This window comes from Megalopta genalis, chromosome 2, assembly GCF_051020955.1.
Source record: "Megalopta genalis isolate 19385.01 chromosome 2, iyMegGena1_principal, whole genome shotgun sequence".
In the NCBI taxonomy this organism is placed as follows: Eukaryota; Metazoa; Arthropoda; class Insecta; order Hymenoptera; family Halictidae; genus Megalopta; species Megalopta genalis.
In genome coordinates, this window is record NC_135014.1 from 42,102,085 (window position 1) to 42,114,228 (window position 12,144).

The 12,144-nt window shown below is 34.0% G+C and overlaps 1 protein-coding gene across 2 annotated transcripts in view; it reads right to left on the bottom strand.

The window, feature by feature from the left end:
- LOC117219420 (CYFIP-related Rac1 interactor B) overlaps positions 1-10,689 on the bottom strand; it is a 32,106-nt gene extending 21,417 nt beyond the window's left edge. For both annotated transcript variants that reach the window (XM_033468574.2, XM_033468575.2), the window contains exon 1: positions 10,055-10,689. The gene's annotated coding sequence lies outside the window, so the exon portion shown is untranslated. The remainder of the gene's footprint in view (positions 1-10,054) is intronic.
- Between the last annotated feature and the right edge of the window lie 1,455 nt (positions 10,690-12,144).

Consider the following 12,144-nt stretch of genomic DNA (forward strand, 5'->3'; position numbering starts at 1 on the left):
ATATAAATCATTTGTATATTAAATGAAGTTGCTACCATAAATAGTTCACACTGTAAACTAATCACCATATTATACGTTGCTTCAAGAGCTTATACTGAATCTGTTCGGTGACATGATCAGACGGAGGATTATAAAATCAGAATGCCCACAGGGCAGGTTATGGATTTTCGATTGGGCCGAAGTAATTTGGTAGAACGATTTTAGGTACGGCTAACGGGGGTAGTGAGATATTTTATTTACCGATCGGTAGGGTGGAATCATTTAGGGAGTAGGAGCTGCCCTGTTCGTGGTAACGGGCGATTGAAATCGACGTTTCCATCTGATTTTATCAGAAATTCCACGATTAACCTCGCAGTATTGCGGAGCGATAGTGCATTTCTCATAAAGTAAAGGATAGTTCCTTAATATCTTTTGCAGAGAAAGTATTGATTCTGTACTTGATTCGATATCGATAAACCCATCACTAGATATACGCGTTGTTTCTAAAAACTACTATTGAAAAATGTACAAATTGAAAATTGAAGAATGATAGCGCTGCTGACAGCTAAAATAAAACGATAAAATTGTTCATAAATCAAGGATAAGTAAATACAAAAATAATATAGTATGAACCAGTTTCGCATAAATATTTTCTGATTGAATACTTAATTTACTTTGTTAATTAAAAGAATAAATCGTAAAGAACTATTACGAAAAGAGTTTCTTAACGAGAAGTTCAACATTTTTGTTTTCAAAAGGTTATTTCATGAATGAATATTTGCTCTGATTTAACTCAAATTATTTAATTAATATCAAAAATTTAACGTCTAGACATTTCTAAACTCCTTTCACGTGTCACGAAATTGTTCGTTTCATTCATTAAAACTTCACTCTTCGGTCAAAGTAATGCTCTGTGTTAAGGTAATTACAGAAATAAAGGAAAGAAATAATTATATGTAAGTATGATTGAAATATTCAATAACGAATTTTTCCTTGCATATGTTTGATATAATTGATATAGAAAATGCTATAAATCTTGTTACAGGTATTCTGTAAGAAAAGTGTTATAGGTTCGAGTATAAACTTAAATGAATTAAGATTTAAATACGCGATTACAACCGAATCAAACTCATTCCCATCACCATAATGTTACTACTTAAGCTTAAAATATGTTGTTTCATAGTTGCATTTCTTGTTCCACTGAACAATGAACGTGTAATAAAACCGGGTTGTTATTATTATAATCTTTTCAACGAAGTTCCTGCTCCGAAGTTTGATACAGCCGTTACGTGACAGAGGCAGATTGCGGTAGCTGTGAAAGTCTCACACGCGATATGCTTATTTTCCATGGACTATCACATGACAACGATGAGAATGAAAACGATATTTCAGAGAAATTGATCTCTGCGGAGTTTTAATTGTATGTACTCCTAAGGAAAACCGTATTCTTCGTTATCTAGATGGAATAGAATATAAGGTGTAAACGCGGGGAGAAAGTGTGAAACCCGCATTTAATTAACTAACATTAGCACATGATCCCGTTACGATGTTACCTAATAAGTAATTATAGCTTTTATTTCGAATTTCTCATAAAAGTTAATTTACAGTGCCGAACGAAAGTATATTGACAGAGCTAGCTTCAAATTACATGGTTACATATAAATATAAAGAATGAGTTAGTGTTTAGTTAATTTCATTAAATATTGTAATCATTATGTCTGTACTTTTTGTATATTATAAATATTGCAAATCAAATGAAAACTTAACAGTATAATATTATTATAGTAAACTTAACAGTGTATTATTATTGAATTAATTTATCTGATATTTTACGTATAGCTTGTTATCTTTTATTACGGCTATTAAACAATTTAGCATGTATTCTACATACTTTTTTAAGTGTTTTTACATTTAATTTATTCCATTCTGGTAGAAATATAATGTACGCATAAATCTTTGGTGATTAAATAAAAAAGACCAATAATCTGACAGTATCGATAATTGCATTCTTGTAAAAATGGTTTTGACTAGTATAAAATTATTTTCCTTTTTGATTACAATTAATTAAGATGCAGTATTGCATAGTGTTCCAGAATTATAAACATAGTAATTGCGGATTTTTAAATAACCTAACATTATTTTACTGCATACATTTATATGCAGTTGTATAATTAAAAATCAGGTTTCAGTAACACTGTGCGAGCGACGGTTTATCAAAGCTCTCAGTTTTCAGAATATTGGAAGGTGGATTACTTTGGGTATGTTATAAAATATACCTCAACTGTTATTAACGAAAACTGCATATTTATAATTTGCCGAACATTGCGATCGCGTGTGTTGGAAATTCTATATCGATGTTATGTAAGCCGTTATTTAAGGTAGTTACATGCGACAGAAACCGCACGTATTCCACATATTTTTACGGTTGCTTACGCCACTGGCCAACCAGGGGCGGAGGGAAGGGATATCGTCATATCCCGGACGAAGAGAGGAAACCCCCAAGCAAAATCCCCCTCTGCTCGCATACACGTTCGCTTTGACAAACCTCTGCATGCATGCCTGATTGCAAATGAAGCAAAAAATGAGTCATTTCAGAGCGGGAACAATTAATTCGAAACAAGTGGTCGATAATTATCGGCGAAGAAAAAGATAACTGAATTGTAAAGTAGCGCTCTACAAGTCTGCCGTGGTTGTAGCATCTTCGAACATCAAATTCCTATTTTGCAACAGAGATACATTGGTAAATAAATTTTTAGAAGAAACGCATTGCTATGAAGTGATTGTTTAATCCTTGTAAAGTGTTAAGAAAATTATAATGCTTGTATTTTCAGAATTAAGATCACTGTATATAAACGGTGTATATAAACTGTTAATATTCAATTAGTTTATATATTTTTGCAAAGAAAGGTATTATTTAAAGAGAAGTCCGATCTTGAGACAAATTCATCCGAATGCAGCAAGGTTAGTATAAAGTTTAATATGTATGTACATCTAAATTTTTATTTTAATATAATTTAATTTCTACATATTTCTACATATTTCAATCATTTTAATATCTATTATAATATATATTCGAATAAAGAAGTTTATCTAAAAATTTGTCAGAAAAATTTTCATAGTATCAGAAACTGTAAAAGAAAAAATCAGGAATATATATCAGAAATATATTTTGACTGATTTGGTAATTCTTAATTAAATGAATTTGCTTCATTTTTAATTAATTTCTTTTACGAGAGGAAATACATAAAAATGGCACAACCGAAGTCGTAGAAACCAGTTTCACACAAAATGGGACTATCACAAAATGCACAAGCATCAGAATGGAAAACTAAACAAAAGATCAAACGACAAGTGAACGTATTTACTTCGTATTAACATTGTCATAATGTAAACTCGTACTACGGTCACTTGTTACTTAATTTTATCGTAGATATTCACAGAGGTCGACATTAAAGTAATTATACGCGCAACTAACTGGCATTGTACGTTAGCAATTAACCGTTCTTTGCTTTAATTTAGTCGCAGCCCGCGACTTCACTTCTACAGAAATGGTCTCGATTATTTTCTTACGATTAACAGAATTACGTCATGGTAGACAGGCCACGCACGTGTGATAGTATTCCCTACACACGTGACCACGCCACATCCGCTTATTCGCGATACACTGTACGAAGGATATAAGTGTTTGTTCACATGCTTACCCATATATCGAAGCGCCTACGGTGTTTAAACAAAGCATTTGCACACACATACCGCGTCGCGCACACGGCGAACACATTGTGCTGTGAAAATTCTATTACTCTTTCAATTATTTTTATCTTTCCATCGGCGCGAGCATTTATTTAAATGAAACCTCGCATCGCCGTGGGCGGAACGATAAAAGGGAACATAATGCACTCGTAAAGGCAATGAGGTGTAAGGGCGGCAGCACGCTTCGCTCTGCGAAATTAAGAAACTAAGATAGCTACGATTCCGTCTTCTTTTCTTTATCCGAGCATAAAGGGCCCGAATAAAAGTCGGCAACCGAATGTGACCGCATAATGAGCACCGGAAACCATATTTGGCAGCTCGTATCCTTCTAGATATTTCTTTATTATACCACTTGAGCGTGTCCCGAAGAAATTATTCTACCTTTTTCGTCGCTTGCGCAAGCAGGATGTCTAATGTATTTTATACTTCAATATCCTAACATGAGATTGGGGAGTACACTCGCCGACAAAAATCTTTTCGTACAGCATTTTTACGGGAAATTGTTTTCACAAAATTATATAAATCTAAATTATTACTTGCGACGTCGCATCGCTCGCCACTAGCTGAGCGCGGCCGCTAGCAATCGAACATTTGCTTTCCTAATCCTCTCTCGTAAACTTTTCCTTTACGACAGCCCTAATAAACATCAAATGTGCATCCGAACTCCTGTCCTTCCCTAATCCTCAAAAGAAACTCCCTTTAAAACACTCTCAATAAAACGATTATCCGAACCTTCGCACATTTCGACTCGCACAGACCTTTCCTTTCTTCCCCTTCCAAGAGAATTTCATCTTTTCCCTTCTTATGACTGTCCTCGCAATCACTATAGAAAAGGCAAAAGGCAACTCCGTAAGGGCAGTTAGTTCAATCACTCAAGTCGAGTCAGACACCCCAGTCGGTCCGGTCAGTCCCAAAAACTCTGCACATCTTCACACTACGCTAGCCGCGCCCGCGCACGCTCATAGACAGAAATAAACACTAACAGTAAAGACAAAACATTTTGATTCACTTCCATTCCCCGCTAAATACTTATATTTATTTGTTATGCAAATAATCATATTTGTTAGATTTTTTAAGAACGAGTGAATGCATTAGATTCATCAAAATGTAGACTATCGAATCGATCATTTGTGGATGACATATGGTATCATTTGTCCATATTTAATAATTCATTTAACATTTGCACACCAACTGGATTTTTTTAAGATTCTTCTAGAGAATAATCCCCTGCACTGAATAATAATAAATATTAAATTTTTAATCTCCTTTCATTTATTTAACTGGGAAATTACATCGGTCGAACATTTGGGTCATCCCAATTACTATGTTAAAGTTTAATTTTGCAGTTTCGGACTCATTAACTAAATTATTTTTATTTCGTGTCGGTTCGTGCTACTTCAACAATACCTAATAAGTACAAAGACTAACAAATTGTATATTTATTTTTTGAAAAGTGAAGTGCTGTAATAAATGTATTAATAAATAATATATGTATTTAATACTTTCAAGAGAACAGCCAAGAAGAATAATGAATAATGTTACAATTTTAGAAAAAATATTTAAGTACTTCATTGGTATTCGTGTTTCGATAAATTTGTTGGCAGTAAAATTCAATTCAGGAAATTCTGTGTCAGATTAGTGTACTTAGTGCACCGAATAATCCACTAGAATCCTACGAGAGTAAAATTAATTAAGGCCTCATGGAGCCAAGGTGCACACCGATGTGCATGCCAATGGAATTCGATCGATGAAATTCTCCGTATTTAGCTCATAAGTGAATGCAACTACTCGGTTCTATTACCGAGTCAAAATCAATACTCATTTTGCATGCGATATGTACTTGAATGGAAGTGTGATGCGACAGAAATGCGTCTAATAATGTCTAGGAATTTCTAATCTGTGCTTGCAATCGTCCAGACGGTAATTATGATATGTGTACTATGATATTTTGATAAATATTCTATTATATAATATCATCGGTGACTGCACATTAATTATCTTATCATTTTATATATCATAGCTATTTTTAGGTATTATAACATTTACAAGTTTAAGTGCATGTGGTGAAAAAACTCTGAACTTTTTAATTTTTATATCTGATTAAACAACCGTCGATAATTATGCAATCGGATAGGAACTGATTTCCTTCACGAAGAATCACGAGACGTTCAAATTACATTTGAAATTCTCAAATGTTTTATTATGATGCATAAGTAAGGAGAAAATTTAAACGTGAAAATGCATTAAAATGGTTTTCCTTAAATGAAACAGTTTCTCTGCTGCATTTCACTTCGCATTAAATCTCGCTTTACGTACATTCAATTAAGTAGTCTGCATAATTGATGTATGAAATTTTAATTGTATGGAACTTCTGCCTGAATATGGGATTCAAATAGAATTAATGTATCGAAATGAATTGTTTCGAGCATTAGTGCATACAGGGTGTCTCGTGATTGAGAACTTTACGTCATTGCAAAGGAATTTTACGAATGGACCACAAAGTAATATTTCTCTGAATTTTTAAACATCACTCGAACATTCGCAAATCTGTGTTTGCATATCACATACGCCAATATGTAAAATTGCATATTAAAACTCTCACACACCTTTTTCTAATTGCTAATAAACGTACATCTTGAAACAATATGAACTTCTGTTCTAATTAGGCTTACACTTGTACGTTAATTATTAATAAGACAATCTATATAAAAATAATGTCTGTCCAAATTAAGTAGTCTGACGACCAACAACAATGCTAGTTTCTAATGATATTGTATGTCTTAATGAAACGTTAATTGACTCATGATGCTTTATAATTAACGGTAATTCTTAGTTTTATGAATTTCTAATCTACAATAGATCGTCCCGAATCGGTATGTAAATTTAGGAATCTGCTCTCACAAAAGAATAGAAACATTTCACCACGATATGAAAATTGCGAACCTTAATTGGATTCGGCACACGAGATATAATCTGTAACTAATTGTGAGGCGGCAAATAGAAATTTTAATAAGACACTCGAACATGTTCGCCAGTTCATTGCCGTGTTTAATTAAGTGGAATTTCGAACGGGACCACGGCAGATCAATAGATCGGTCGAATTTTTCGGCGGCGCGCATTCAAGGTTCCCTTTTTTGGTAGCCACAAATGAGCGGATGACCTACATACTCGCTAATTGGTTGATAGAGAGCACCGGCAGGATTACAAATAACGCGCTTCGATAATCTAGCTACGTATTCTTACTCAAGGATAAAGCTAAATTTAATTTCCTTTACACACTTTTTCTCCCATCCGCCCACGCAACTTCCTTCTTAGGGAAAATAAAAATATGCTTCCGCAATAAAAATATTCCTATGAATCACAGGCGTTCGAAATTAAATATCGATATTAATAGAATAGTATTTCAATCTATTGACGCAGCAGTTGACTCGTCACTTTCAAATACGAACATCGTGAAATATTATGCAATTGCGTAAATTGTATAATTTCTCCATATTATGTAAATTGAAATTATATCCGATTTAGTGAACTATAATATAAAAAATTCTTTTACTTATCATCAATTGAATCTTATGCTGATAATTTTTTGAGAATGTGTTTGAAGGTGTAACATTTATTGTTAAGATTATGATTCTACGCATTTAGGTGTAAATCCAACTTTGCAAGTCACGAAAACTTTCTTAACACTCAATTAGTGTTTCCTGGTGCCTTCCAGCAATTCTACAAAAAACATTGATAATTGGACGAATTCCCATAATCCTATAAAACTGCACATTACTTTGTGAAACAATTAGAGAATGTTCTATCTCGCTCCGTCTCTTAATTGAAACGCTAAAAAGTTAGTGTAACAAATCATTCGAAACAATGCTCGACCGAAATAAGTTCCGCGCACGCGATTAATTAATCAGTGTACCGAAGAAAATTCGTCAGAAACAACAACCAAAAGGTTTGTGTAATGAGTTCCATGTCCATTCCCGTTCTCGGAAGGCGAACAAAGCGAATTCCGAAAGCGATAAACGTACGCTGTGCGGTAAAACAACGCGGAAAAAGGAGAAATTAACCAAGCCAGATCGCAATTAGGCGTAATCAACGATAATTATCTTGCAGGAGAGAGAGAGAGAGAGAGAGAGAGAGAGGAGCGAGCGAGTTTCCTCGAAGCGCCTGAAAATAGGAAACCCTGAAAATTCCATGAAGGAGACACCGTAAGGAGGAAATCGTCATTGCGAAACTCATCATCATGTTTTCGCGATTCGTCCTCGAGCGAGGACGTGCGATGAAATCGAGCCACCGCGTAGCCTCGCGCGAATTGCATATTACGCTCGTTTTGAGTTTCGCGGTTTCCTTTGTCAGTCGATAAAAAGTGCACGCCGTGAAAGCTGCACCGTGTGCATCTGGCATAGAAGTTCCTCTCTTTCTCTGTTTCTTTATCATTCTCTCTCTTTCGCCCGGAGTCCCTGGACAGTATCTTCGCTTCTTCGGAAGGTTGATACACGCTTGATTTCCACGCGGAAATGAATTGCGCGCGACCCGAAAGGGCCTTCGTGTCAGATTAATTCATACATGCACGGTTATTATGAAAAACGGCGCATATCACAGTTTCTAAAAGTTTTAGTTCATACATTAATTGAGCTATCGAACATAGGATTTACCGATTTATCAGAAAACAAATCGTAAAAGCAAATTCGATAAGCTCAACAAAATATCGCAATCGGAAACCCTACTAATGAAGGATGAAAAAGGTTCTGAAACTTTTTGTCATCTTTTGATGGCAGTGCTTATGGAATTTTTTCTTAGAAAAGTTCTTGCTTTCAAGTTCCAATTAGAATGCATAACAAGAAGTTGTTAAAAATAAAAATGTTGAGTCGAATAGAATTTATAAGATGTAAAAATAAGGATTCTGCTAAGACAGGAACAGATATTTGCTTCAAAACTCATCGATATCTTAGTTATCATCTTCCGATTTTATTTCTCTTATGTTCCTATGCTCCAAACTCGTAACAGGACGAAAATGAACAGTTCAGTCGAATTTCATTCGCGGACGTTCACCGGTGTCCTAAATCACTTCGTTCAGCGAACTGTTCATTCCATAAAATTTTATGGAATCGTTCATGCGTGTCGAAAAATATTTTCTTGTTGCAACTGTTCTAGATTCCTTTTTACAGGATTTCCTATCGCATCGTTGGAAATGGTGGAATAATTTCAATAAAAATGACGCGCGATAAGAGTTTCATCATTTTTTAATCACGCTTTCGTTACGTCTACGTCTTACAAGGAAATTGTTCTCCGCCGTTCGTGACTTCAGTTGCAGCATGAATTGCTTGAGAAATACATTTGCAATTCATTTGAAATTTATATAATACTTTTTCCTTCTCGTTATGTGTATGTTGTAATGTAATACTGAGTGGAAAGCTCGTTCTATTTCGTGGTGGAAAGTAATTGTCCTGTAATTGTCACTTTCAGATTTTTATTCAGAAACTGCGATACTAAAGTTTACGTGATATTAGATATATAGATATATAGATCATGAACTCTTTTACATAATTTCTTTTCTGTTCATAATTTGCATTGTTGTTGTCTGTCGATAACATAATAAGGATTATATAAGAAGAATAAGGATTATTTAACGTCAATTTCAAATGTTACTATCGCGTATTAAATACATTTTTATTATAATAACAATATATATTAAATATTGTTATATATTTCATATAAAAATAAAAATCGATTATATAAGAAGAATAAGGATTATTTAACGTCAATTTAAAATGTTACTATCGCGTATTAAATATATTGTTATTATAATAACAATATATATTAAATATTGTTATATATTTCATATTATCGTATATTCAATATTATGGTATATTAAATATCTACTTATAAAATAGAGAAATACAGATTACTCCAAATTTTTTTCACGTATCATTCAGTAAACTAAATCTTCAAATTTGTAAAAAAAAATTCAAGTTCAATGCTAAAAATGTTATTCAAAGAGTATCCGCATGTTAAAAAGTAAAATGCGATATTATGTACAAAACTTAATATATGAAATACAAAACTGTAAAAGCAGAATGAATGAAACAAATTTCATATTATCTTCGTGCTATTATTAAAGAAACTTATTACAAGAATCTATACCATTAACGATAATCGCGATATAAGAATTCTCAAACAGGATATAATAAACTCGAAATTATTTTCGAAATGTTGTCTCTCGAAAATGCTTCCTAAAATGAAATCTGTACCTAAATGAGCAGTTTTTGGAGACCACGGAATGGCGCCAAATCTGTTCGACATCGCCCAACCGATTAAAAATTGTATTTACCTTCGGTCGGATGACAAGAAGGCAGAGCATGACTCAACGGTCGAATTATAATCAGCGTGAACGTGAGATAGCCTCAAGGGAAGCTGTTCAGAAGTGTCGGCATTATTCTCCCTTCGCTCGTTAATACAGACTTCCGGTTGTCCAGGAAGAAGCAGCAGCAACAACCCTTCTCCGGCGGGACCACTGTTTCCGAAATGGAAAGGCTCGTTCTCTATTGACACGAATAACGTTCCGAGTTGCCGCGGCGCGATAACGTTTTATCACTGACAACACGCGGCACAAATTCGTAGAACGTCTCTCAACAGAAACTTCGTTGTGTCTGTCGTGCACGCAGATATATTCGGTTTTATCGCGGTGTCGGTGGTGCGCTGGTAACTTCAGCGGTTCGGAGTGAAATCACGATTCTGCGCCGGTTTCACTCTCGATTACATCTTGTGTTTCTCTTTTTTTCGGTTTTCTATTTATCCTCGTTTCGCGAGCGCAACACGAGCTTCGCTTTCGTGTACAAAAGTTCCAGAAGCAGATCGAAAAGAAAGCTAGGGCAAGAGCGAGTTTCCTCCGGCGGAACGGAGAGATTAGCGGAGGAGAGAATGCGACGACTGCACTCTCGGAGAGGTTGATATAACACTGTCAAAGCAACAGCGCGCTGCAAACGACGAGACAGTTTCACCGAGAGGCCAGTCAGCTGGTGCTCCCCACTCTTGGAACGTCACCGTCTCACCGGCAGGGCAGGGGATTTTTAATTCCGTAAATCATTCTTTAGCGATTTCTCTTCGGATCGCTGCTCGAACAGCGTGTCAGATATAAATTAGGCTTACATTTCGTCTATTAACAAAAGGTAATTCTTTTTATTCCGAAAACCACTGTATCGAGGAATCAGATGCGTGTTGTGCTTGTTAAAGTCTCTTATGCGAGTTTGCTACCATCATTAATCACCGCAAAACACATCTTTGTAATTTAACTGCACGGCTAGTAGCATATAAAAGCAACGTTCACTTTTACCAGGAACTTTCATTACTTTAGAAAATGATAAAGTTTCAGAAATATGATTTTAGTGTATTGAAACTTTCAGAACGTTAAACGTAATTGCACCTGTGCAATGTTTCTGTAAATAGTCAGTATTTTTCAAAACATTTACTGAATAGAAAATAAATATGAGGTAAATATTATATCCTGTACTTAAATCTAATTTATATTGATGTAATGTAAGAGATATTCAAAATTTAATTTTTTATTTACTGTTAGTCATTTTTAGCATATTTTTCCTGTTTCTAATTGATATCAAAAATATTCATTGAATTCCTTTTATTTTTAAAAAGTGTGTACAAATCTTTGGTAGCTCTTATCAAAATTGAGGTTTAACTATTTTTTCTGAATTTCAGTAAAATTATACATTCTATTCTGTTTCATGCGCGTTTATGAATACTATAAATATGTAAAATGTACATTTACTCACGATCGTTTATAAAAACGATTGAAAATATTAACCCTTTGCAGTCGAGTGGTGACTCTGAGGCACCATTAAAATTCGTTGGATCACGTTTTAAGATAATTTTGATCTTAAGAAAATTTAGATTTAAAAAATTGTTAAAAGTGTAATTGTTTTGCGAGCCCCAAGAGTTAAATTCATGTGCATAAAATGTATTTTGTCATATAAAATAAAAATACTATAAGTTACGACAATGATTTTATATTTACAGTTAAAATAGCTTCGGATGCAAAGGGTTAATTAACATAGATTATCGACGATTAATACAAAATCATATTTTCATTTCAATTAAGAAGTGAAAATAATGAACAAAGAGAAAGATTTGCAAGTCTGTTTGATTTACAAACGTATTTACCTTTTGATTGCAACTTGCAAGCTGAATAGAACATATCACAATCAACCCTAAGTCAATAATGTCATTAAAAATGAAAGAGCTCGAAGTATCAGATATGAAATTCCTGAAATATATATTTATAATCTTTTTAGTAAAATAAATAAAAACTGTTTATACTATCCAATGATATCTTTCGAGATTAGATTTCCTCGCACGATTTATAAAAATTGAACCATCATTTATGTGTGTAATATTTAAATAATATTC